This window comes from Marmota marmota, unplaced genomic scaffold, assembly GCF_001458135.2.
Source record: "Marmota marmota marmota unplaced genomic scaffold, marMar, whole genome shotgun sequence".
NCBI lineage: Eukaryota > Metazoa > Chordata > Mammalia > Rodentia > Sciuridae > Marmota > Marmota marmota.
The window spans coordinates 55,043,816-55,070,062 of record NW_025999900.1 but is presented as its reverse complement, the minus strand read 5'-3'; the positions used below and the strand labels follow the sequence as shown (position 1 = coordinate 55,070,062).

The 26,247-nt window shown below is 39.9% G+C and overlaps 1 protein-coding gene across 7 annotated transcripts in view; it reads left to right on the top strand.

Annotated features, from left to right (window-relative positions):
- The window catches only part of Foxn3 (forkhead box N3), a 381,661-nt gene that overhangs the window by 148 nt on the left and 355,266 nt on the right, over nucleotides 1–26,247 (top strand). Inside the window, exon 1 of one of the 7 annotated variants that reach the window (XM_048799157.1) lies at nucleotides 9,090–9,107. The exons of the other annotated variants lie outside the window; for them this stretch is intronic. The gene's annotated coding sequence lies outside the window, so the exon portion shown is untranslated. Of the gene's footprint in view, nucleotides 1–9,089; nucleotides 9,108–26,247 lie in introns of those variants that run through there. 7 annotated transcript variants of the gene reach the window in all.

The window sequence follows — 26,247 nt, the reverse complement described above, 5'->3', positions numbered from 1 at the left end:
GTCCCCGCCGCGGTTTAGCATTGTCATGAGGAGCCCGCGCCCCGGCCGCCGCGGGGCCGGGGCTGGTTGCACGGTGCCCGCCCCCGTGTTTGCACCTAGTTTCCCATGGATTTATAGCCTGCAGCCCCAGATGGGGAAGAGCCGGGGGGATGGCAAGTTGCTTTATTTTCATTAGTTTTGTCTCAAAAGTAAGTTCATTAAAAAAAAAAAAAAGAAAAGAAAGAAAGAAAAAGGAAAAAAAAAGTTTCTCTGGAATCTGTAGGTAGGTGTTTTTGGAAAAAAAAAAAAAAACTAACAATTAAAAAAAAAATCGCCGGCAAATGGATATTTATAAAAATCACCATCTAATGGGTGTGATCCTGCTAATGACTCCTGGGGAAGCCCGCTTTGGTGGGGTCCCCCGCATGACTTTTGTTTTTCAAGGGACCAACGTGTTAAATGTGGAGTTTGGCTGGGGCAGTTTGCAGCCCTTGCTGTCGCAACTGTTTTGCTATCAATTATAAACAGAGTGTCAGATCTGTGGGCAGTTTAAACCTCTGTTCAAATACTGTAGCTGCTTATCCTGATGTGACACAGACAGATGAGAGTTTCCGTTGAAAGCAGCAAGAATATTTCTCTCTCTCTTTTTTGTTTTTTTTTTGAGCAACATTGTTTTGAGGCGGAAAAACCACGATTGCCAGCCGAGGAGGCTGAAGAAACTGTATATTTCATGCTTTGTTTATACTCTGGGAGTGAAATTTGGGAAAGGGAAGCACGGTCTTTCTCGGAGCTTTTAATCGTGGGGTTATTAATTTATTTAATTTATTAGTTCCAATTGGTTGGGCTCAGGGAGCCCTCCGTCACAGGCTGTGCTTAAGGTGACACATTTGCTAGCAGTTGGGACACATGATTGCAAATGCAAAATGTGCCTCATCCAAAGGACTGGTCTGGTGGAAGCTCCCATGTGGCGCTGTCGTAGGCAGGGTGCGACCGGCTCATTGAGGAAAAAGGAAAGCGATTCCCTTTGCTAAGAAAGACATCCTGTTATATTCCTTTTGTTCCCGGTTATTCATTGATCGCCAGCTCTGCCTTAGACAGGGCGAGCAGCTCTGAGGGTGCAGAGCTCTGAAGACGGCACCAATGTCTGGAGCCCGCTCTAACTCTTGCACTGATTGGTCAGTTAGATTGAGACTTAGGAAAACAGTCACCCCAAACCCTCTTTTAAAATCGTGCCATAATTTCAGATGAGCCTTCTTGTGCATGGGTCTCTGCGAGATTTTTTTTTTTTTTTTTTTTAAATCCTGCTGCAGTTTGCACGAGAAAGCTTTATGTTTAATTTTTGGTTGTTGTTTCTATCCAGATAAAGTAGGCCATTTTGGTGACAAATTTCTTTGCAGACCTCAGCTACTAGCTTCCATTGATAGATGTATCACTTTACAAGACATTCTCAATGATTTCTGCTTCCAAGTTGTAGAATGCAAAGTTGTCCAACTTAGAATTAATTTTTCCGAACCGTTCTTGGATCAGAGTATTTAAATAGCAAAATCAGCAGATGGATGCCTAACTGTATCATTACTTTGATAATTTAAGTGCCTTTTGCGTTAGCATGTTTCACGCACTAAATCTAAGTCTTGTGACAGTGAAAGAAAAAGACAATGAAGAGCTCACCATCAAAATCAGCTTGTACACTGTGATAAGAAATTGTGGCATCTGCTTTGAGGAGAATGCATTTCATATCCATGGAAAAGGCTATTCTTCGGCATATAAGGCTATGAATTAGTAAACACTGTGAAATGTTGCCTCTGTAAGATGACTATATAAGCCTGTGGATGTCTTCATTTAGCCTTAAAGTGCCTCATTAAAGAAGCGCCCTCCCAGAAGTTGTTAAATGTATAAACACTTTTCTGATTGGTTTAAAAATTTAGACACAGGAAGTGGATGGTATCTAATAACCCATGAGTGGAGACATGGTTGTTATGGAAACTGAGAAGAGTAACCCCACCCCCACCACTACATATACATCCACTACCACGACCACCACTTTAAAAAAAAAAAAAAAAAACACCCTGCATGTCACCACAGATGCCTGGAGAACACGCTGGCTTCTGTAAGCTTTCCCACAGCATCTGTTGAAACCTGAGATCCTGCCTGTCAAATCAAGGTCATTTTACAACAACAACCAAAAATGCAGTCTCCTGGATTTCATAACTGTATTTTTATTGAAAATAGTTCAGGAAAAAGCCTGAGAGCCAGGATGAGCACTTATGCTTACTTAGCATTTTGCTACCTCTTGAGTTGTGCAAAGGGAAGGCTCAGAAGAATGTATTTTGTGCTTTTAATTTTGGATTGAAACTGAATTGTATGTCTAACTGCTAGCACAAAAAAAGAAAAAGAAAAAGAAAATCCCCAAACTCTTGAAAGCTGCGAAGACTAGAATGTTACCTGTAGATGAAGAGTCATCTGGGGAAGGTATAATGGAGCTTTTCTGTTTGCAAGAGGGTTCAAAGTTGAACTGAAGCAATTGAGCTTAAAGAACTGTGGTATTTGGGGCCCCTGCTATGAGGCGGCATGCAGGGGAAACAGTCAGACTGTCCAGTGCTCCAGAAAAGTGTGAGGGAGGGTGTTCTTGGTAGGAAAGGAAAAACTCCTAAATGGAATACTGTTTCAAAACTGCAAATATTAGTATTCAGTTGATTTAGACTACTTTCCTCTTTGGTGGATGGAGAAAAGTGCTTTAATTTTTAGGATAATTTAGAGGGTCCAAAAATAATAGTTGCAACTATTTCACTATCTTGGTAACAGTGAGAAAAATAAAGAAAGGAGAAAAATTTGGAGGACCTCACCCCCACTCATTTATTTTGCTAACTGAAAAATAACCTAAGTTTTGACTAAGGGTCGTCATCAAACCTTGTGAATATAAATCAAATGTGTTTGTTATATTTTCCTGATCTTGTCAATGGCCATCTTTACATTTTAAGTTCTTGATATTCATTTAGAAATATCTTCTTTTCAACATGGTAATTCATAGCCTTGTATTTGTCTTAATTGAAAAGTGTCAGTTTTAAGACTTATTCAATTAACAGTTTGATCTCAAGAGCATCAACTTTCCCTTGTTTTCATTAACAAATTGTATGGGGGGAGGGATGAGATAGAAAGATTCCTAACTATATTTTAATGTTCATTTCATAACCTGCATTAGGGTTGTAGGAAACAGAGAGCTCAGAAGCAGCATAGCATCATTTGGGTGCTTCAGTGTCTATTTCATGATCTTACATTATCAAATATTTAACTCGTTAGGACTCAGTGAGGAAGGTTAGATTTAATGGCACAACTGGTCTCTTTTAGCAAAGGATTTCCGGTAGGGAGCTTTCTTCTCTGCAAGTATGTTCATTGGCAGGAAACGGGTCAGTTGCTTGTTTTTACAAACTGAAGGAAATGAATTGGATTTCTTGGTTTCCAGAATTTACCTTCATTCTCCATTGTCTGTCAAATAGTTTTATCAGAACATTTCATTTCTAAAGGGACTTCTGGGAGTACAGTTAATTCACTTTGAATCTTTGGCATTTCTGTATTTCTTTTTGACTTTGGAATTAGAACAATTGATCGCTATATAAAAAAAAAGAAAAATTGATTATTATACTACCATGTACAACTTATTTTACCAATGCATATTAGCAAGATGGTCAATAAAATTCCAGTTCATTTTTAGTTGTCAGCTAGTTACTACTCACTGAAGCTGGTGTTTTTATTATGGCTATGCTAAATTTTTAAGAATTATTCTAGAATCCCAACTAAGTGCCAGTCTTGAGTTTGGATTAATGTGGAGAGGTAAAGGGAGGGAGGCAGCTTCATTCTTTTCTTTGCCAATAAGAAAAATGTCTGTCAAAAATACATAACAGTTATATGCTAACCTTGCAGATGGCAAGAGTCAAAGTTGGGTTAGAATAGACCAAACCCAGTTTAGAGTACAACACATTTTAACTTTGAAGGCATTTACTGTGTCCAAATCTGAATTATTTGAGGCATGTTAGAAATAAGGATATTTAATTGTTTCAATTTATGTATGTTTCACATTTTGGAAAGGGCTATAAAAGGTAAACTTCTTTAAAGAAATGTGTGTATACCTCCATTTGCAGGGAACAGTCTGGTGGGGGAGGTTCAGAGAGCCCAAGGGAGAGAGAACCAGTTACTGCAATGTTTTTCACACATTTGTATAGACATCATTTTTGTTTTATATTTAGCACCAAGTGGAATCTTATGTAAGACTCTAATATAGGAATTGAATAAAAACAGAGTGACTCTGGGGAAACCCTGAGCCGAAAGCCTGCAATCGCCCCTGGGGTGTGCCTGGAGCTCACCCTAGAACTTGTAGAACCCCTGCCAACACAGTTGGAAAGCACTGCCTTTAAAGTGCCCAGATAGTCTTTAAAGAAGGCCCGAGGGAGCTGCTTACAGAGCCCTGTACTCTCTTAGCTAAAGAGAGAAGTTTGCCTTGACATTTTCAGAGGACCTGGGCTCAGAGTGGGCAGGAAGAAGGTAGTTGATAAGATAAACTGAAAGAAGCCCACAAGCAAATAGAAAAGGTATGGACTGGGCCACAGGTATGAAAAGCCCTGGCCAAGTCCGTGATGAGAGAAGGCAGAAAGGTATTTGTAGAGGTTCCTTATAAACCAGGGACCCCTTTTCTTATAAGTTAGAGGAACATCATGTGGAAATGTCTGAGATGGTTATAATTTTCCTGGAAGGCAGGGGTACCATCTATTATCACCTCAGGATCTGTTCATGACTGTTATTCTATTAGTCAGTGAAAATAATTTCATATTAAGTGTCATTCATGAAATGAAAGTTTGCCAAGCTATATAAATCTGCTTGGCAGACTCCGTAGTGTTTTGAGTGTTGAGTCAAATGATAACACACAGATGATATTTGAATATCATCAAATATACCCACATTATCTCATCTATTAAGAGATTGAACTGAAATAGCAGCATGGAGATTGAGCTCAGTTGTCCCCTTTCCATCCCAGAGGCTACCAGGTTTCTAGGGGCTGTGGATGGGGGAAATCCCCTTGAGTTCCACCTGTGAGTTTCCTAACTGCTTGATTCTCATATGCACCGGCTGGGAGGGACGAAGAAATCAACAGAGACTTCAGGCAAACTGTATGCAATCAGGTTTTGCTTCTTAGGGACACTGTACATCTCCCTGCACTGATTCTTGGGGGCTGCACTATTGGGGAGTCTATGGAAGTAGAAAAACGGATAGAAAAGGTAGGAAGGACGGTCCCTCTTCACCTTCTCTTAGTTCTTCTTTTGTGTTTGCCATGTTCTTTCGACCTGCGTGGGGTTAGAGATCATGGTTAAAAGAACCAGTGTTCCAGGAAACCACAGAGCTTCCAACATTTTTTAAAGAAAGTATTTTCTCTACAAAGATGAAACTGGTATAAACATAAAATAGTCGTCCGGTGGTTGTGGGTAAAAATGATGTTGGATAACTTTTGTTCATGGAATCGTATTGAATAAAGCTTTTTCATGGTTAGGCTGGTTAACGCTATCTCATTCTCCTCCCACCTGCATTTCAAAGAAGAAGGAGTGTGTACAGCCAGAGAAAACCAGAGGAACCCCACCCAAGGCCATGACAGAGCAGCGCCTCCTTGGGAGGGGGCATTGCCCTCCTGTGTCCTTGAGGGCTTTCTTTTTGAAATAAAGGATGTGTGCCAGTTGCCAGGACATTGCTGAGGTTGTCAATGCAGGACTTCCCCACACGTGACAGTGTGTGCTCAGTACCTTTGCAACTGCAAAGATTCAGACAGCAGCAAGCCCTTTGTGCAGAGGGGAGTTTCGAATATGATACAAGGTTTGATTTGAGATAACCTAAGAGATTCCTTGCCCAATACTTTTGCAGCCTTTAAGATGAAATCAATTACTCTGTAATGACTGGTTAATAAATGTCTCTAAATCAAGACCATCCTGGTGTTTCTTGTGACTAGATTTAACCTGTAGAAAAAGAAAGAAGTTGCTTTGAGTGAGTTTGGCAATCTCGGGTCATAGAGAAAAGTCACATTACATGGGGAAGGGGCTTTGGTGTGTCCGGTGTGACGCCCTATATTATTGTGTTTGATTCTCATAGTGACCTAGTATTAATGCACTACTACTATGATAATTTTAATAGGCATTGGTGTCCCCTTGTGCAGATGAAGAAGCTGAAGCAACCACATTCCTAGAGCCACACATTCTTTGGTATCCCAATTAGTCCTCATCCTGAGCCCCACCTCCAGATTCCCTGCCCCACTGTTGACCTCACCACTGTTTCTCTGACCATTTCTGTTCCAGGGTTGATGGCATACCCTTCCACATTTGAAGTGGTCTCCCTCTGGGGGTGGCATGGGAAATATTTGCTATGATTCTGGTAAGAATTTGATTCTTAGCTTTTTCAGTTCCTGAATCTGACCATTAGTGATGGGAGGGACTTTTTAGGTCCCTTGTCAGTGATTATTTTTCATTCATCTGTATCTTTTAGATTTTCCTTCTTCAACCCCTGAGCATATTCACTTACTCAGTAAACAAAAAGTTTTAACCACAGGATACAATTTTTCTGAATTACAAAGTATCATACTCAGTCTAACTGTTGGTGGCATCTCTAACCCACAAAAACAGATTTCCTAGACAACACTCACTTGTATAATTGATATGAACTGCTCAGCACATTCAGGGGTACAAAGACAATAGCATCTCCTCCCTCTCACATTTAAAAAAAAAAAACTGGTTTAAGCCACCTGCAGGATGTCTAGTACCTTGTCCTGGGACCACCCCCTCCTAAGTCATACAGATACCATGTAGGCTCCTAGGGACCAGGCTGGGGAGGTCAGTTTGACTCTGTCATCTGAACAGAGAGCTCTGCTTGTAGGTGGACTGGTGGGGGGGAGGGGGGATTACAAGTTAAATCGTCTGCTGAGCATCCCACCGTGCCTAGTATGCGGTTGACCAGGTGAAACAGGAAGGATTTTGAGTGTTGAGTAGAATAACACAGAGATGCTATTTGAGTATCATCAAATCTACTCACATTATCTCCTCTATTAGGAGATTGTAGTAAAATAGCAGTGTGGAGATTGGGCTCAGAGTGACTGTCCCCTTTATATCCCAGAAGTGACCAGCATTAAGGATTTCTAGGTGCAGCAGATGTACACATACCCAGTGAAGTATGTGCCTGGTGCTTTCTAATTCCCTCGAAGAGGTCAGGCGGATGATCAGAACTTGATGAAACTCACTCATATTTCTTAGGTCTGAGTTCACACATTCACATGCATGAAGTCAAAAGAATTGACAAGGGCTAAAGACATGTATAAATTCAGGAAAATTACCCACACATTTATTCAGTGAGCATTTATTGAGCAGCTACTGCATACCAGGAATTATGCCTTTGAATAGGGATAAAGGATGAAGAAATCACTGGCAGACAGTATTCCACCTGCTCTGTAACAGGTTATTAACTGGAAATGTCCACACCTGTGACTCTTTTTGAAGTTTATATTCTAAGCTGATACGGGGATGTCCCTTCTGGGATCCTTCTTGGAGATTTTGTGCCTATTGTATGGAGCATTGGTGAGTGGGTAGTTTACTTCGGGATCGATCCCAGGAAGACACCAGGTGGGGGACACAGTAGGAGGCGAGGCAGAGATCACTTTGGGCAGAGAGCCTGTGGGGACAATGCCCTCGGTCACCGGTGCAGGACCACTCTCAAGGGTGCTGATCCCACCACTTAAGGTCTACATGCGAGCTGGGGGCAGGCTTCATCTGAGAAGGGGCTGGGTGCCTCTGCGCGCTGTGCTGTTGTAGGCTGCTGGAGGCCTGGCTACCATGGGCTGAGAGGAGATGGCCTGCAAGGGAAAGGCCAGGGTCTGGGCGCTTCTACTCCCACTGCATATTCCTGAGCTCCTTCCATGACCTTGGAAGTGTAGATGTTCCAGAAAAATACTCACTTTTAATAGTTCTTTGATCTTCAAAATGAATGAAAGAAGGACCTGAAAGAGATGACCTAGAGCCTAGACCTTTCAGCAGAAGTCTTTGGTGAGGGCGCTCCTTCCCTCTCTGTTCCAACCATCCTCCTGGTTTCCCAGGTTAGGAACTTGGACAGCCATTCCTTTCACCCCACATGCATCTAGTTCACCCCCGGGACCCCATGCTGCTTTCTTAAAGTCCCCCCCATACTCATCTCCAGTTCTGATGCTTCCCCCAGGAATGCTGCACATGACCTCAGGGGCCTGTCCCCCCAGCTACTTTCCGTCCTTCACTCCTGAAGACTTCTGCCCCTACCTCCCTCTCAAAGTGTGGGCTTTGACACTGGACTTCCTGTTTTCAAACTTTGTCTCTGCCCCTTCCAACAGTGTGACTTTAGGCCAACTACTTAACCTGAGACTCAAGCCTTAGGTGTCGTTTCCACACCTAATATGGAAATAAAACTCAATAATGTGGGAATTCTAAAATGATTATTGTGGAGGCTAAAATAGGCCCCTGAAAAGCACTCGGTACAGAGCTTGGCACATAGTTTCAACTCAAATCATGGAGCTGTTTTTCTCGTTATATTGTGAATATCATTATCTCTTTTGTTTACTAAGGACCTAGGGTGGCTCCCTGATGCCCATCTTACCAACTCTGACCTCCTCTGCCTAACTTTCAAGTCCTTGAATAATCTGACCCCACCCATCCTGCCCAGGATCTGATAGGATCCCTTCGTCCCTGAACTTGCCTTGTCTTGTCCTTCCAGCTGTCCTGCACCTTGCATGTTTTTTCCCTGGCTGTGACCACCCCCCCCCCTTTTTTGTTTGTTTCCGTGACACAGAGTTGCCAGTTTTGCCCACTTAAAAACTCTGGGTGCAGAGAACATGCCTTTGGTTCATTTTGTCTGCTGCCAAACTTCCTCCCCAGCAGCCCCCTCTTGATCACCAAGAGGGACAGCTGTTGATCACACCTATTTAACCACTAGTTGGACCTGATAATCCAAATAGTCTCAGTCTCTGAGAGGGCAGTACCATGGCCTAATGTCGGTTCCCCCACTCACCTGCCCCCAGGTTTTGCTTTGATGGAGTTCTGGAAAGGACGGTGAGCTCGCCCTTCTTTTGGTTTCTTTTGGAGGTGAGTGAGCTCCTGATCCTGAGGTGGGATGGCCTCTGCTCTCCAGCGCGCTGCTCTTTCAGCTGCCCAGTGGGTGAGGGCTGTGGTTTCCTAACACCTAGTCTAGCAGTGGTTTTTCGAAGACCTGCAGAGAGATGTAGACACATTGTTGATGAGATTCTAGTTAGCCTGCAGGTACACTTGTATACAGGTGGTCTGATGATGTGGGATTCTCTCACAGAGACAGGGCACCTGGGCATTCAGCAGGAAGCAGCATTTATCAGTGCCAGCACTAGCAGGTTTGTATCGGAAGACTGAGTGCCCTTGAGCAGGAGGCGATACCTCCTCTACTCCTGGTAGTTATTCCTTCCTTGCCTGCTCTTTGTCTCCTGCAAAACTCAGTGCATCTTCTGATTGGGCATTCTGTGTCTGTAGTATACAGTTGCAACCCTGTTACAACAGAGCTGTGGGAGGTGCACACTGATGGTGCCCTGTTATCTTTCCTTTGTTCTGAGAAAGTCCCTACCACAGTGAAGCAAAAGCTTTTATACAATAAAATATAGTTGAAACAGAGGTTTCACAAGATGTTATTCTTGCTACCCTTAGTTTAGTATTCCATTAGTCTTGGTTAATGAAGAAAACACTGGTTAGGATGAAATACATGACTCACAGTTTGTAAAACAAAAACAAACAAACAAAAACTTGTCTGGTCATCCTCTTGGCTGTACCAGGTGCTACTCTTCTTGCCCAGGTGTCCCCCAGCCCAGTACCCTTGGTCAGCAGATTGAGGGTGAGCCCCACTCTCCATCAAGCCACTGGTCAGGCGATCTTTTCACACCCTCCTCTGGCCACAGCAGACCCTGGGGCAGGCTGGCTGCTCCCCAGCATTAAAAGTATACAGTTGGGCTGGGGGTGTGGCTCGTGGTAGAGCACTTGCTGAGCATGTGTGAGGTACCATATATAAATACATGAATAAAATAAAGGTTCATCAACAGCTAAAAAAATTTTTTTAAAAAAGTGAACAGTTATACTCCCACCAATGGTAAATGAGTATCTCTGTTGTTTTATATTCTAACTGTCCTTATTGTCAGACTTGAGAATTTTTCCCAATTAAGTATAAAATAATCCATTGTCGTTTTAATTCTCCTGGTTAACAAGAGGGAATGTCTCTTCATGGTCATTGGTCATGACCATGGTTGCACAGGGTTTGGGTGTGTCCCCAGGTGGTGGTGAGAAAGGTGGTGAGAGGCAGGGCCTAGTGGAAGGCCTTTGCCCTTGGGAAGGATTAGTCCTGATCTTGTGGAGTGAGACTAAAGGAAATTGTTATAAAAGAGCAAATATGGCACCTTGGTCCTTCCCTGGCTTCTTGTTCCACCATGAGATCTCTTCCTCTCTCATGTGCTTCTGCCATGTCATCTGCCATATTATGATGCAGCCCAGGGGATCCTTACCAGGAGCTGAACAGTTGAGGCTGCCCAATTATGGATATTAGCCCCCCTAAAATACAAGCTAAATAAACCTCTTTTCTTTTATAAGGTACTCAACTTCAGTTATTTTGTTATAGGAATAGAAAATAGACTAATATGACATACATATTTCTTCATTTGTGGAATACCTGTTTACCTGTCCTATTTCAGCCTTGATTCACCCAGAACTGTTTATTTGTTTATCATATGAAGCCGGTATAAAGTTATTTTTTATATTACATATAGATACAAACATGCACACACAAAAAATATCTTACACACATTACATACATAAATATCATATATATATATAGTATGTATGCTTTTATCTAGCCCACAGTTTCATCTGTATCTATATAGCAGCTTCTTGATAGATATATAGATATTTACTTGATCAAGGGAAACTTATTTTTATTGAATTACATATACAAAATGAGGACAAATCTAAAGCTTGATGATTTTTTTAAAAGTGAACATACCCGTGTGACCAGAACCTAGATCAATAAGTAAAGTATCACTGTACCCAAAGCATCCCTCTTCTGCCTCCAAAGTCCCTGTCCTCTGCACGGCCATTACTCTCCTAACTTTGAACATCATAAGCAGGTTTTGCCTGTGTGTGAACTTTATGTGGAAGTAATCATATAGTGTATTATCTTTGTGTGTTTTTTCTCCTACACACCAATTATGTTTCTGAGAATTCATACAGGACCGGTTGTTGCATGTAGCAATAATTCTTTGCCCTCTCCTATAGTTTATACAATTAAGAGTGCTGGTTTTGAATTTTCACGGATATGTTTTTTTAGTGAACACATGCTATATGTTTTTAGTGAACACTGCTAGGTATGTATCTAGCATAGAACTAATTGTTTTGTCAAAGGTTATGCATATGTTCAAGAAGTGGAATTGGTGGAATTGATTTTGTATATTATTCTTGTATCCTGAGGCTTTTATCAACCTTATTATGTTTTTGTAAATTCTTTTGGATTTTTTATGTGGATAATCATATCATTTGCAAAAGATGGCATTTTTTTTTTTTTTTTTTGCCAATCCTTATGTCAATTATTTCTTTTTCTTTCCTTACTGCACTGGCTAGACCCTCTTTGATCACACTGAAGAGAAGTAGTGATTGAAGGTCCCCGTGTCACAAAAGGTCCTACTGTTGCACTCTAAAGTGTCATATTGTCAAGGTGTTGTGTAGAAGCCCCTTGTCAGGTCCAGTAAGTTTTTTTTTTAAGTCTCTCACTTTTCTATATGTTATTTTCTAAATCTTTAGCGGATGTCAAATTATATAAAATTATTTTTCTCTATTTATTGAGCTATCTATGTGACCTTTTCCTTTAATATGGTGAATTACATTAATCAATTTTTAAAATGTTAAGCTAACCTTACATTTCTGAAATAACTTAGTTTTATGATGTTATCTTTTCTATACATTTCTTTTTGCTTAAACAATAATTCTTAGGAGTTTTGCATCTATGATCATGGGTAAGAAGTCTTATATTTCTCTTAACATGTTTTGGTATCAATGTTATTCTAACCTCCAAAATAACTCAAAGTGTTATCTTTTTCCATTTTCTGTAGTAGTTTGTAAAAGACTAGAATTATGTGTTCCTGAGAATGCTTGATAGCAGTTTGTTTATCCAGAACTGGTGTTTGTTGTTGTTTGTTTGTTTGCTTTTTTTTTTTTGGTACAAGGAATTGAACCCAGAGGTGCATTCCCAACCCGATGATGATGATGATGATGATGATGATGATGATGATGATGATTATTTTAAAATTTGAGACAGGGTCTTGCTAATTTGTTTAGGGCCTTGCTAAGTTACTGAGGCTGGTCTTGAAATTGAGATCTTCCTGCCTCAGCCTCTGAGATCACAGGCGTGGGCCACCATGCCCTTCTGGATGGGAGTTTTCTTTAAGAAAGCTTTGCTTTTTAAAACTGAATTGATCCTATTTCTTTTACATTAAGACTATCTGGTGTTCTCTTTCTCTTTGACTCCATCAGAGCAATTTATACATTTCTAAGAATTTACTTTGTCTCGGTTTCAACATTTGGGGACATTATGATTATTGATAATAGCCTATATTGACATTAATCTCAGTACCATCACAATTCATTTTCTGTTCCTAATATTACTTTGTATGTTTGCTTCCTTTTTCTCTTTCTTCTCATTTAAAAAACATTTTTTTTAAAATTTTTACAGTACTAGGGATTGAGCCACTACTACTGAGCTTCACCCCCAACCCTTTTTATTTTGTGGCAGGGTCTTTTTAAATTGTTGGCCTGGAACTTGAAATCCTCCCACCTCAGCCTCCCAAGTCTCTGGGACTACTGTCATGTGCTACTGTGCCTGGCTTTGCTTGCCTTTTCTTTACCAACATCCCCAGGACCTCTTTAACTCTTCTCTACTTTATTGATTCTTTGCTTGATCCTTTTTTTTTTTTTTTTTAAACTGAGAGGGGCATGTTAAATGCCCCAACTAAAATAGTGAAGTGTCATTTTTTTGGACACTTATTGTAATTACAAATATATTCCAATTTATTTCTTTTTTTGTATATATTTTTAGTTGTAGATGGACACAATATCTCTATTTATTTATTTATTTATATGTGGTGCTGAGGATCGAACCCAGGGCCTCACACATGTGAGGAAGCCCTCTACCACGGAGCCACAACCCCAGCCCCCAATTTATTTCTTTGTCTCATTTTTTTCTTGGTTTCATTTTCCTGCCTCTCCTGTGTTTCTTTTACTCTCATTTCTTGCTTCCTTTTAAATTAAGTTTTTTTTCCCCTGATTTTATATATTTTTCTTTAGAAGTTTGGAATTTTTACACTCTGATTGCTTGGTTTGTTTGTTTGGTACCAGGGATTCAACCCAGGGCTGCTTAACCAGTGAGCAACATCCCAGACTGTCACGAGCAGTTTCTATAACTCAGTCTGATGCGCAGTTACATTCAATCAAATCCATTTTATCAATGCTCACCATACTTCAGACATACATCCTAATTCTAAGTCCTAACTGAATCTACACTGAGGGTCACCGGTGACGTGTTTTAAGTCCAGGTCGCTGGAACTCAGTTCAGGCTGCTGGAACTTGATTCGGGCCAAGGAGTCTGATGCAGGGAGATGACAGCGATGGAGGTCTCAGCCTTTCTGTCCAGGTCCTACTGGCCCCCAGAAGTCTGGGTTTTTAAGTCCTAGTTTAGTTGTGGCTGCAGCTGATAACTGGGTGAGGTCTGGGGAGTACCTGGTTACGACCCAGGTGTAGACTGTTACATCACTAACTTAAGTCTAAGTTCTGCAGTTCACATTACATGATTGGCACATTGCTTATAATCATTCACTATTCAGTGCAATACACACTCACTAATTAATATTGTCAACAGTCAAAAATCCTATAGTATTTCTGGTACTTACATCACAGCCCCTTTTTTTTTTTTTTTTTGAGACAGGGTCTTGCTAAATTGCTTAGGGCCTCCCTAAATTCCTGAGGCTGGCTTTGAATTCACCATCCTCCTGCCTCAGTTTCCCAAGCCACTGAGATTACAGGTGTGCACCACTGCGCCCTGCTTGAACTAGGATACTTTTAGTGGTTCTCTCAAAATTTAGCGTGCATAGGTATCAAAACCAAAGTTAACTAATATCTTATCTCTCCTCCTAAACAATGCAAGGATCATAGTCCACTTAATTCCAATCGCTTTTCCCCCAACTTTAGTCCCATTTTCTGTCCACATTTTAGTTTTATCTTTTTTAAAATTTTTGACCCCAAAGATTAGATATTGTTATATAAAACTGGAAATATGTGTTCGGATTTACCCATCTATTTACCTCATTCTTTGCTTATAATCCCTTTCTTTTTTTTTTTTAAGAGAGAGAAATTTTTTTTAATATTTATTTTTTTTAGTTTTTGGCAGACACAACATCTTTGTATGTGGTGCTGAGGATCAAACCCGGGCCGCACGCATGCCAGGCGAACGCGCTACCGCTTGAGCCACATCCCCAGCCCTTATAATCCCTTTCTATCCCCATCACTTGTCTTTTTAGATTTTATTTAGTGAGAATATATGGATAGACTACTGTTTCAGTTATTGCTTGTTGCAAAATGTCTATTCCTCTTGCTCTTAGAGTTGAGTCTTATTAGGTGTAAAGTAGCTTGAGGTGAATTTCTTAATATGTATGTATTTTTCAGGGGTTTTAGAGACTTGGTGAATTTGTGGAATGACTTTTTCATTGTTCCGGAAGGTTCTCCCTACCCTGTCATTCTAATTCAAATGCTAGACCTTGATTTTTGTCTTCTCTACCGCTAACCCTCTTTCAGATGTTCTTTGCTCTGAATCTCTGTGCTGCAGTGTAGATGATTTCTTCAACGTCCTCCAGTTTCCTGTGTCTGATCTCTCTAATCTTGCTCCCCTCTTGCACATTTGTACTCTTCCATTGCTTATTCAACATTTATTTGACATCCAATACAATGCTGTGTCCGTTCCTCTGGTTGTTGCTCATGGTGTTTTGTTTCCTTGTGTTTGGTGTTTGTCTTTGTTTTGCTCCGTATGACTTTACTGTTACTTTCTGCTGGAGACTTTATCAGAGGGAATTCTTTGAGGCTTGAGTTACAGGTGTGTTTCTTGAGAATTAGCCTTTTTTTTGGTGGGGGTCAGGTTCCTGGAATCATTTCCAATCTGCAAAGGTAAGACTTAAAATTCTAATCAATTAAGTAATTAAGTCATCTTCAAACCCATTTAAGGGCTTTCTGTGGTTACAGATTTTTAGGGAAGACAGGGCCCCTTCTAAACAGCACCAGCTTTTGAGATAGGCAGTTGGTGGCCCTTTGGACTCCTGTCTTTGCTTGAGTACCTGCTGTTGTAGTCTGTTCTTGGTGGGCCCTGGATTAGTGAGTGTCTACAGGTTTATCTGCTGTCCCCTGTGCCCTGCTTCATTATGAAAACAGAGGCTCGAGTTCTCCTAGGTTGTTAAGAAAAAGCACTCTGGATGATTCAAAATATCACTTCCTTCCACAAATATTCAGGGGTATGTTAAGCCCTAACTTTTGTTACTTGGGGGTAACAACTGCTGCTTCAACCAATGCAAAATAGTGTAACGAAGCAACAGAAGTTTACCTCTTGCATATCCAAGTGGGCTGCCTGAGGAGGAGATGCCTCTTTCACTGATGGTTTAGAGCCCCAGGCACTTGCCATTTTCAACCCATGGCCCCCCAGGTCACTATGCTTACTGGAAATCCTCCAGTAGAAGGGGGAAAGAACCTGGTAGCTCCTGAGTGACTAAGTTTCTGTTAGCTAGGCCTGGATGGGGTATGTTCCACTTTCTTTCCCATGCCACTATCTGGCACTCAGTAAGATGGCCAAGTGTGACTCACAGAGAGGGGCTTTAGAAAAGCATAGTCCAGCCAGGGGCACTGTGCATGCTTGTGATCCTACCTATTTGGGAGGCTGAGATAGGAGGATCACACATTTGAGGCCAGCCTCAGCAACTTAGTGAGACCCTCTACATATATACATACATATATGTATACATGTCTGGAGATGTAGTTCAGTGTAGTTAAAGTGCCCCTGGGTTAAATCTCCACTATTGTAAAATAAAAATACACACACACACACACACACATACAAATACACAAATAGTCCAGATGTGTGCCCAGAAAGATGGGGGAACAGGTTTGATAAACAGCTAGTCTCTACCACATATTTCCTCTCTGAAACTTCAGCCCAACCTGATTTCTCACTTCTCTGAACATCTATTTCACTTAAAATTAGCATCATCCAGTGAAGGACTTAATTGTCCTGAATTATTTCATGTTGGTACAGTTTAAAGCACCAACTATATAATATATTCCTTGAAGGTATGAATGTCGTGCTGGCCTTTTGAAAAGGTCCCCTACCACTCAATTATGAACACACCGTGTTCTCTTTAAAAACCAAACCTCTGATGAAGAATGTTCTTTTTCTAACGAGATGCCTGCCAACATGTTTATGGTTGTAGTTACGGTTTGCAGATTACTCTTGGTCTTATTCCTTCAACTTTCCTTGGGGTTTGAAATTTGCCAAAATAAAAATTTAGAGAAGATGAATCCCTAAAGTTTGGAGAGACCCCAGCAAACCACAATGGCGTTTCCATGGGAGATCAAATCAGTCTTTGCGGTTTCCTCTGAAAATGTGTTGAAATGGGCCTTCTGCTTCCTTTGGATTGCTGTGAGAATTCATTTAGTCATCTGGAAATGTTTGTTGAGGTCTCCAGAGTGGGGTGCTGTTAGGGCTGGGCACCTGGAGATAAGCCATGCAGGTGAGACCCTGCCTTGGAGGGGATTAGATAAGGGAGTGTAGACCCACTGCTCTGAGTGGAGAAAGACCTTGACAGTTGATTTTGATAGACAGAGTGGTGGTGAGGCTATAGATTACAGTCAGGTGCTGTCTCGGGTCTTTTAATAGAGACCTTGGGTTCAGTTTCCCTTTGGTTTTAGCCTTGGGGAAGGAGGCCAACCTGTCTCCAGGACAGTGGTTAGTAAATCAACAAGCAGAGGCTCTGAGTTCTTGAATGTTCCCCAGGGCCACAGAAAAATCTCAGCTGAACTGGACCCTAGGTTATTGGTACTTTGAGTTTAACTCATTATTTTTGTTGCTAGGCCCAATGTTTCCAATGCTTCATTTTTTTTCCTGTTGCTTAGTAAATGACAATGACATATGAACTTAAATTGTTGGAATCATATTTTGTTTTCACCGGGTAGTTTTCTTTCTCCATTGCAGTGTTCTATGGATGGGAAAATACAGGGACGTCTTAGTAACTCTAATCTATTATCCACCTGCTAGGATGTAAGCACAAGGCATGTGGCAAATGACTTTATATGCCAATATAAGCCTGTGTTTTGGAAAAATGTTGGACGATTTGTATCCAAAACATTGTTTTGAATCAAGTCCTCTAAAATATGCAGATTAAGAAAAGGAAGTGATATCCTGAATAGCATCGTCAAAATTCCAGGAAAGGACTGGCTGAACATACAAGATGTGGAGGGTCTATAATTAGACATCAATCCTGTTTCATTTGATAGAGCATCTCCTTCAGCTTTGCTCTGGCATTAGTCAGAGAGCTGCTCTCTAGCCCAGAGGGGTGCACTTTAGAAGACGGCCCAGGAGGCAAATCCAGCTCTTTGAAAAGCTAAGACAGATCAGGCCCCGCACTTCTTAGGTTGTTCCCTTCATGAGGACAGATAGAGCAGCAGACAGAGCCAAGGATCGCACTGCTAATAAAATGGAAGGGGGGGCTGAGGATGTGGCTCAAGCGGTGGCGCGCGGCCCGGGTTCGATCCTCAGCACCACATGCAAACAAAGATGTTGTGTCTGCCAATAACTAAAAAATAAATATTAAAATTCTCTCTCTCTCTCTTTAAAAAGAAATGGAAGGGAAGGGAGCACCGGGCTCCTCTTGCAACTGTGAACATTTTCTTCTCAACTCTGAAACTTCTGAAACTTTTTAGAAAAAAAATTCTCTCCTATTTGAGAATGTTCACAAGACCATACCAACACACCAGATCTCAGCCAAGGACGTGGATGAAGTATAAGGGCCAGGAAGTCCAAGTGTAATAGTTGACTTCCTCTGCCGATGCACTGAGCGGCGGAGTGGTGTGTTCCAGGGTGAGAACCTGTTCAAATCTATCTTTCATGTCGAAGACTCAATCACCAACCAAGAGAGGAAAAATTACTTTCATATTCATGGTATGACCAGTGTGATTTTTAAATATTTATTTTTTGGTAGCAAAGTCCTCCGTGCATGATTACTGGGATGGTCCTGCAATCTGATTTTCATCTTAGTTTTGGTCTATGCCTACTGCCCCGACATATTCACAGATAATGCCTACTTTCATTTTCAAAATCATCCTCATTTGTATGATAAATTACGATCACCTTGCTTACCATGGTAGTTAGTGTTTCTAGCAGTAGTAGATCAGGTTTGTTCAAATCAATTCTCTGGCTGAGAAAATCTGCTTAAGATGAAAAAAAAAAAAATCAAGTTGGAAGCATTCCTCATCAAATGCAATGAGGAATAGCAAAACCAAGCTCTGGAATGGGGGAGGGCAGTGGTAGATAACCCAGAGGGTGAGTCTAGCTTTTGGTCACTTCTTATGATTAATATCGGTATACTAATCAATAACTGTGATTAATGTACTCAAAGAATTAAAAGATAAGATTAAAAATTTTCCAGAGGGGAGCTAGGGACATAGCTCAGTTGGTAGAGTGCTTGCCTAGCATGCATAAGACCCTGGGTTCAATCCCCAGCACCACCAAAAAGGAAAAAAAATAAAACTTTTTTTTTTCCAGAGAACTGAAAATTGTAAATAGAAACCAAATAGATCTTCTAAAATTGAAAAATATGCATACTGCCATTAAAGTCCAAGTAGATGAAGTTTTTTTGTAATGGTGTAAAGGCTCCAAGATTAAAGTTGGTGATAGTTATGCTTGCAAAATTGAATTGATTGCTGAAATCTTTGATCACAATGGGCATTTTTTTTTTTTTTGTAACACGGATTTCCCCAGCCTGTTTTTCATTTTGAGACAGGGTTTTGCTAAGTTGCTTAGGGTCTCTCTATTTTGCTGAGGTTGGCTTTGAACTTGTAATCCTCCTGCCTCAGCCTCTCAAGCTGTTGGTATTATAGGCATGTGCCACTGTGCCTGGCACAATGGGTAAATTTTATGGTATGTAACTTATATGCTATAAAGACTGTATAAAAAAACCAAGTGGATGGGATCAATAGAGTATATGCCATTAAAGAGAGAATTAATGAACTGGAAGATAGACCAGAAGAAAACACCAAAAGTAAAGCAGGGATCTGAGAGTGTAGCTCAGGGAGACATTGGATTCAATCCCCAACATGATAATGATGATGATGATGATGATGATAAAGCACAAAGGAATAAAAGGATGGAAAATAAATAACAAGATTGTGAAAGATGTGAAATATGGTAGAAATGCCTAATATACATGTAATTGGCTGTTTAATAAGAGAACAAAGAGAAAGTGGGACAATTATTGAAAAAAGCAGCTGAGAATATTCCAAAGTTAACAAGTGACAAAAAGCCATGGAATCAAGAGGCCCTCTGACCCCCAACAGTTTAACTACAAAAATAAAAAACAAACAAACAAACAAAAAAACACTTCAACATAGCAAAATTTCTGAAAACAAAAATACAGAAAAGCTGAAAAACACTTGAAATTAAGGGAGTGGACAGTCCTTTGTCTTTAAATGAACAATAGAAGAATGATAGCTGACTCTTAAAGAAATAAAATAAAAATCAGAAAAAAAGTGACTTGCTATCTTCAAATTGCTAACTGTTGACTATGAATTCTATATTTACCAAAAAGATCTCTCAAAAATGAAAAATCAGAAGTGTTAAAAAAATTATTCTGGGGATGTGGCTCAGTTATGCACAAAGCCCTGGGTTCAATTTTCAGTATTGGAAAAAGAAAAATTATCATGAGCTAATCCATAGTAAAGAAAATCCCACTAAAGGGCTTCCACTGGATAGAAGGAAAATAATTCCAGATCAAAGTTCAGAGCTGTAGGAAGGAATGGAGAGCAATAGAAATAATAATTAGTTAAATATGAATAAATCCTGATGCACATAATAATGTCATGTAGAATTAAAATGTATATCGAGAATAAAATAGGATTAAGGAAGAATCTAAGTCTGAAGAGAATAATGAAACTGAATTGCCCTGATTTCCTTGTACAAGAAGTTAAAAAATGAATTTGCATTAGCTATTAATAAGTTAAAGATGAATTTTTTTAAACTTTAGATAATCTTTAAAGAATGATAAAAGAATGTGTAAATAAGCTGCCACATGGCTCAGAACTGTAATCCCAGCAATTTGGGAGGCTGAGGCCAGAGGATCGCAAGTTTGAGGCCAGCTTGGTCAACTCAGTGAGTGAGACCTTGTCTCAAAAATAAAAAGAGCTTGGAGATATAGCTCTGAGGTAGAATACTTTTGAGATTCAACCCCCAGTACCACAGTGAAAAAAAAAAAGTTGGGAAACAGGAGAAAAAGGAATATAGAGTAGGTGAGAAAAAGAAAAAATGGTAGGATAACAGATTTATATCCATATGTGTCAGCAATTATATTAAATGTAAGTAGACTAAATATGCTAATTAAAAGTCAAAAGATTATCAAATTAGATTTAAAAACATATTCACTACTTATAAAGATACAGAAGGGCCAGATGTGGAGGGATATAACAATATATATCTTGCAAAAGAAAGATTGTGTAGCCATACTCATATCAAAGAGAGTAGACTCTAATTCAGGATACACTGTTACAGATAAAGTTGTTTCATAATAAAAAAAGGTTTAACTCACTTATTAAATACAGCAAGGAGAATTAGAGGTATCCATAAAGTTAGAAATTTTAGCACAGTTTTCTCCATAATTGATACAACCAGGACATTGTAAAAAACAGTAAGGATATAGAAAGATAATTAGCAAACATCTAATTATAAAACCTTTCATTCAACAAATATAGGCTATACTTTTTTTTTCAAGTGCACACAAAATATTTGCCAATGTTTTTTATATTCTGGGTCATTAAGTAATTCTTAACACATGTCAAAAGATTTAAATCATAGAGTAAATTTTCTGACCACAATGATACTAAGTTAGAAGTCAGTAACAAAAAAGATAACAGAAAATGCCCATATGCCTGTGAAATTAAGAAGTCATGGGTCAAAAGAAGAAATGGCAATGATAATTAGAAAATGTTTAGAAATCACCATGAAGATATGACATACCCTGATTTGTGGAAGCAGCTAAAATAACACTTTGTAATTTCAAATGCATCTATTAGGAAGGAAGAAAGACTTAAGAGTAAATATTCTCAGCATTAATTTCAATAAATTAAAAGCAGAATACCAATTAAATTGTAAAAATAAGAAATCATGAAAAGAAAATAATGAAATAGAAAACAAACATAATCAACTGAGCCAAAGAACTAATGAAATCAATAAATCTTGGAAAGACTAATCTAGAAAAAAAAAATCCCAACCAACAATATCAGGAATTAAAAGGGGTCTAACTATATTGAAAAGATAATAGAGGAATACAAATAACCTTATGATAATATATTTGAAATGTTAGAAAAAATTGGCAGAAGTTTTTTTTTAAATGCCACTTATCCAAACTAGTATAAGAAAAATAACTGTCTGAGTAGCTCTGTATCAACTCATATGAATATGTAATTAAAAACTTTCCCATAAGGAAAACTTCAGACCCAGATGGTTTTACTGTTGAATTCACCAAATATTTAAGGAAGAAATAACACATATTTTCCACAAACTCTTCCAGAGAATAGAAGGAGCAGGAATATTCCCAACTTGATTTAAGAAGCCAGCAGAATTTTGATACTAAAACCTGACAAATACATAAGAAAAGAAAATCCCAGGTCAATTTCACTCATGAATATAAATTCAAAAATCCTACCAAATACTAGCAGCATAAATCCAGCAATAAATTACTACATCATGATCAAGTTGGCTATTTTCCCGAAATGCAAGGTTAGGGTGATATATTTGAGAATCAGTTAATAGAAGTCTGTACATTAACAGAATGAAGAAAAAGTCATATGATTATCTCAATTGATGGAGAAAATATATACCGTGTTATCTGGCGTTTATTCCTGATGATTTAAAAGGAATATTCTTGGCAAATTAGCAAAGAGAAATTTTCTTAGTCTTGGAAGAGCATCTACAAAAATTTCCTGTGTCATTTTTAAAGAGTAGGAAACATCACATTTAATAAATGACATGTTCAAACTTTCCCTTAGAAAATAGGAGAAAGACAAATATATGATCATCACTGCTTGTATCCATCATTGCATAGCAGCTCCTAGTTATGTAATGAGGCAAGGAAAAGAAATAAAGGTATTCGGCTCAGGAAGGAATGAATAAAACTAGTTATTGGGAGAATAAATTACTGTGCATATAGGAAATTCAAAAGAAATTTTATTTAATTTGTTGCAACTAAAAAGTGTACTTAGCAGGTTTTCTGGATTCAAGATAAACAAACAAATTGTATTTCTTTCTCTTTCTCTTTTCTTTTGGAGGCGGGCAGCACTAGGTACTTAATAGTAATAAACACCTAGGAAATGAGTTTCCTTTAGAAAAAAGATAATCAAATGGGGCTGGGGTTGTGGCTCAGTGGTAGAGCACTTGCCTCACTTGTGTGAGATGCTGGGTTCAATCCTCAGCACCACATAAAAAAATAAATAATAAATAAAGGTATAGTCCACAACTAAAAAAAAATTTTAAAAAAAGATAATCAAATACCTAGGAATAAATATAACAAAATATGTAAAAACCTATTATTGAGAGAGATTAAAAACCTAAATAAATGGAGGAATATGTGGTGCTCATCAAATGGAAGCTCAGGTTTTAAAAGATGTCAGTTTGACTTGCCGCATCAGATGGTAGGATGTCTTGCTAGGCTGGGGTGGTTGGAGCAGGAGAGAGTAGACAGTGGGAAAAAACAGATCCCAAGGGCTGGGGCTATAGCTCAGTTGGTAGAGTGTTTGCCTTGCATACACAAGTCCCTGGGTTCAATCCCCAGCACCAAAAGTAAAAAAGAAAAGAGTCCAAAAAGGCTGGGGCATATACAGATATGGTGGTGGTGATAAAAATGGTCCCACAGGAGAGTGAGGATGGGACCGTCTTTTTTATACACAGTTCTGGGACACTTGGATATCAATATAGAAAAGTCATAAATCTTGATCTCAGCTTCCATTATACACCAAAATACATTCAGGTGAACTCTGCATCTGAATAGGAAAAACAAGACAATAAAACATCCAGAAGACAACATGATTCTGGTTTGAAAAAAAAAATTCCTTTATAGAATCTAAAACAACCACTTATAAAGGGAAAGTCAGATAAAATAAGACTGTACTAGAATGAAGAACTCTTGCTCACCGAAACACACAATTGAGAGAGTAAAAGACAATTTAGAGATATTTGGCACATCCATAATTTATAAAAGGCTTATATGAAGAATACACAAAGAATTCCTACAAATCAATAAAAGAAAGATAAAATAGCCCAATAAAAAATGGGCAAGAAGAGGTTTAAATCAGGACTTTCCAAAAGAGGACTTCCAAATGTCCAACACACAGGTGAAAAGTTGCTGAACTTGGAAAGTCTTCTGGGGAGCGGAAATGAGAAACCAGAGGAAATGTGCCTGTGTACCCACCACGAGGCCTAGGATTAAATGCGACGTGCAGTACCAAGTGGTGGTGAGGATCTGGGGAGATGAGAATTCTCACACACTGGCAGGGAGCGTGTACATTGCTAGAACCACTTTGGAAAGCTAATTAGTATTATCTCATGAAATTGAACATAGGAGGATTCTGTGAGTCAGAGGTTCTCTCCTGTCCAATAGACTCAGTAAAAAATGGAGGACCCCGTACCCAAGATTATGGATGGGAGTGTTCATAGCAGCATCATTGAGAGCAGCCCAGCTGGAAACTCCCCACACCCACTGAGAGTGTAATCCAGGGTGCTCATGCACGCGCACACGTATACGCACCCACAGAATTTGAAACGTGACTGGGTTGGTTCTCATGAGAGTGGAGGGTCATAAATCAAGGCCACTCCATGTGCTTGGTCTCTTCTGTGCTCACAGCTTCCCTGGCTGCTTTTCCACCATATTGTGACATAGCTGGGGGACACCGGCAGAAGGCCAACATCATGCTGTGTGGATCTTCCAGCCACCAGAATCGTGAACCAAATACATCTCCTTATAGAAGACCCAGCTTCAAGTATTTTGTTATAACAACATAAAATGGACCAAGACACTGGAGGTCAATTTTCCAAGAACTTTATCTCAAGTCTGTTTTCCCTACCGATCAGTAGTTTATGAGGTTTATAATCATCTTCCCTGGGTATTTCGAAGGCAATGCTCTGTGGACTTCAGCCTCCATTGCTGCTGTTGGGAAACCCTATGCCATTTTGACTGTTCATTGTCGCTCTGTGAACACATTTTTTTCTCTCTGGGAGCTCTCAGAGTCTTAATTTTATCCCTGATGTGAAATCACATGGCACTATGACCTTGTGTCTTTATAAATAATTCTGCTGTGGATTTAACAAGGTCTTGCAATTCGAAGAAGAATTGCTCCGGTTCTGGGGAAGTTTTCTGTGGACTTTGTGGTTTTATTTGTACATTTGCTTTCTTTCGTGTTTGTGTTTAGTTGTTTTCTTCTGATCGTTCCCTCTGAACTCTTAAAAAGTCTATTAGTTGAATGTTGAGCTTTGCTTTTTGTTTTATTTTTTTTCTCTTGTCTTGATTATGTCTGTCTTATTCCCTTACTTTCCGGATCATTTTCTTCACTTTATTTACAAATCATTTATTGGAGTTTTAATTTTGTCCTTCATATTTTTTTTATTTCCAAAAACTTTTAATTTTTCTTCAATTGTTTCTTTTACAAAATCCTGCTCTTTTTAACAAAAGGATGCTTCTTTTTTTCTCTTAGAGAATTAGAATCTTTTTGGTATTTCCCCCCCTCTCTCTCAGTGAGTTTTGGTATCTAACTTTTAGAGTGGAGACTTTCTTCAAATTCCTGGTCACCTAAGAGTTTCTCTTCCTATTGAAAAGTGTGGTTCTGAAGACTTCATTGGAAACTGTTGCTTCAGTGTGACTTAACTGTGGTTCATGGACTAAGACTGTTTCTGTTGAGGCCTTGGTGGGTGGAGCCAGTTTCTTCAAATTTCAGGATCTCTCAGGAGTTTTCTGAGGCCATTGCTTCTCCTCAGGGATGGGTCTCCTCAGGTTGAGGAGGGAATGTAGGCCAGGGTGTCGGTATTCCGAGAGCCAGGTGGGCAAGGGGCCCAGGATGTTGGGGCTCATTACAGGAGTTAAACGTTCACCCTCTGTGTTGAGGTTGGGTCACCCCCTGCTCCCTTCAGAGCTGTGGTCCTCAAGGTGTGTGTGTGGGGGGCGGTAGGGGTAGAGGAAGAGGATCTAACTTCGCCACAGGGTCAAGCCCACACACCTCACTCCCACCTTCCATTTAATTCTGATCAATTTTTTCCCCTCGGCTGGAATTTTGGTGTCCATTGTGCCCAGTTGGGCTACCGTCCCTCCACGTGTCTCAGTCTTCCAGAGACTGCTTGATCTCTCTCATCTGCGGTCCTCTCCTCTCTCGTCCTCATTGTCCTTGTGGGTTTATGTGAACTCTCTGAGGGCAGAAATGATGACTTGTGCACTTTCAGTATACTTCAGGGCCAAGGACCAGGGTTTAAGGGACATTTGAAATTTGATTGACATCTACCCCTAACTACTCTGCCTTTTTTTTTTTTTTTTTTAAGTATTTTAACTGTTCTCTCTTGTCTAGCATCTACAGCAGGTGTGTTCAACTGACATCGTCTACTTGGGTGCCATGTCCAGCTCTCTCTCTTTGTCCCCACTGACTGCTGGGAGGGAACCCAGTGTCTCACATGTGCCAGGCCAGCGCTCCACCACTGAGCTACTGTTGCCACCCTCCAGCTCTGGACAGGTTGCTCATGCCACTGCTTGTCTGCCAAGGAAGCCTGGATCCTGCGGGCATCAGCCCCTCGCCTGTGCCAAGCACCTCTGCCTGCTGTAGCCCGGCTGCCTTCCCTCTAGCCTCCCTGGAAAGGGGAGGAGAGGGGAAGCTCCAAGGAGCTGGAGGGCGC